This window comes from Urocitellus parryii, unplaced genomic scaffold, assembly GCF_045843805.1.
Source record: "Urocitellus parryii isolate mUroPar1 unplaced genomic scaffold, mUroPar1.hap1 Scaffold_125, whole genome shotgun sequence".
In the NCBI taxonomy this organism is placed as follows: domain Eukaryota; kingdom Metazoa; phylum Chordata; class Mammalia; order Rodentia; family Sciuridae; genus Urocitellus; species Urocitellus parryii.
The window spans coordinates 338345-340730 of NW_027551931.1; positions in this window are offsets into that span (position 1 = coordinate 338345).

Genomic DNA, 2386 nt, shown 5'->3' on the forward strand with positions numbered 1-2386 from the left:
TCTATTAAAAAGTGCTGATTTATAGCTCAAAGACGAAATATGTGGTGTAACCACATTACCCAATTTTTACATTATGAAAAGTTACTTTTTTATTCATTTTTTAGTTTTAAGTGGACACAATATCTTTATTTTACATTTAAGTGGTGTTGAAGATCAAACTCATTGCCTCAAGCATGCTAGGCAAGCACTCTACCACTGAGCCACAACCCCAGACCGAAAAGTTACTTTTGAGCCTATAAAATATTGTTATGAATTATCTGAAATGTAGCAAATATTCCTTTTGGTTTAATTATTTGTAAACAATCAAAAGTTATAAATAGCTCTGGAGGTTAATGTCATTTCCAGGGCACATAGCAAGCCAAGGAGCTTTCTCCAAAGTCCCCCAGGCAAATACAAGTGTATCATGTTCATGATTCCTTAATCCCCACGAAAAGACATTTTTCTTTCAGAGGCCAGAGTATTCTCGGCCTTTTGAAGTACATACCTCTAATACAAATATTTATAATCTATTATCTGGCTTCATAGGTCTTCTGTGTTCTTTAAGAAAACCAGGAGATAGAGTACTACATGGGTTGGAAGGACCAAAACACCATCATTATTAGAGATTGGTATACACTGTCCATAATCCCTGACATCCTGGGCTAACATAATAAATAATACTTTCAGTAAAATCAACTCTATGCAACTTACTATGAGGACAAATTAAATGAATTTTAGAATAGAAAAAGGCAAAATTACTACCTGTCCATGTTTTTTTTAACCTATGTAGTAACAAGTTTGGTAAACTTGTATATCATCACCTTCCACATTTAGGGCCAACATTCACTTGGATACATTCACTTGAGTTCTGATTTGTTTGGAAATTCCTTCATTTCATGAAAATAATTCCTAATACTATATTTATAATAAAATTTTTAAATCATAAGTAAAAAATAGTAAATCCTATATAGCCAAATAAATCCAACTAGGATATCTTGGTGAAAATGTTTATACCTTGTAGTTTTGACTGTAGTGCTTTTATCTCTTCAGTTTGGTTTTGGTTGATCAAACGAAGATTCTGATTCTCCAATTCCAGCTAAAACAACACAGTGATATTCTCTTACATAGGAATAACATTTCTAAAACATGCTAATAAATAATTATATTTAGAAAACATTAATATGTTTACTCCAAATGCAGTAAAATAAAATGACATGCAAATATATGAATTTATCATCATAGGCTATCAAACTAGATAATTATGGCACCAATATTAATTTTTCCACAACTGAGAGTTTTGCAAGTTTTCACCCCCTAGCTTTTTTTTTTTTTTTTTTGGTACTGGGGATTGAATTCAGGAGCACTCAACCACTGAGCCACATCCCCAGCCCGATTTTGTATTTTATTTAGAGACAGAATCTCACTGAGTTGCTTAGCACCTCGCCTTTGCTGAGGGTGGCTTTGAACTCGTGATCCTCCTGCATCAGCTTCCACAGCTGTTGGGATTACAGGTATGTGCCACCGCGCCTGGCCCCCCCTAAGTTTTTTCCACTGTAAAATTATTTGAAACCAAACTATTTCAGTATTTAATCTGTACTTCAGATACCAAATATATTAATTTTATAATATATACAGATATGCTCTATAATTATTTAAAATTAACTAATTAGAACTAAAATTAAGTAATTAGAGTGAGACTATTTACACTGATCATCAGATGTCTATCAATTGTTTAATTTTTGAAATACAATGGATGTTAAAATAAAAGCTACCTATCTCAGATTTACCAAAAAAGAGCAGCACCATCAACTGATTTGAATTTTTTGTTTCACTCAGATGATTGTATATTCTGATTGTTTACCTACTAAAAAAGAATAAAGTAAAAGAAAAGAAAAGAAAAAATATAGCAACAAATACCTCATTTAACTTAACTGTTACCCATTCTTTGATCTTAGCTGCTTTCTCTTCTATTATTTTAGCTTCTTGGATTCTTGTTTCTGAAATAACATTTGCAATTTGTTTAGTTCAAACATAAACTCAGTGGTCCAGAAATGTTACCTGATAATATGCAAGACAAATCCACTTAAAACCTGTCTCAGATTTAGGACATCTACCTGCAAATTATCAGATTTTTAAAAGAGAAAATTTATCCAGCAAATACAATAAGAATCCACAGAGATAGATGCAAACATTGCTAGTTTTAATAATTGTTCTTCTCTTTCTTTGAATGATCAACACACTGAAGTCAATACACTGAATATATCAATAAAATAAACATTTCTGGAACAGTAGAACAGGGTCAACCAGGTTAGGAAGAGGAGACTAAAAATCTGGTATAATGGCTAGAACTCCCTCAAGCATTAATTTAAAAAAGACCCAGGAAAAATATAGACTGAAAAAGTCTACT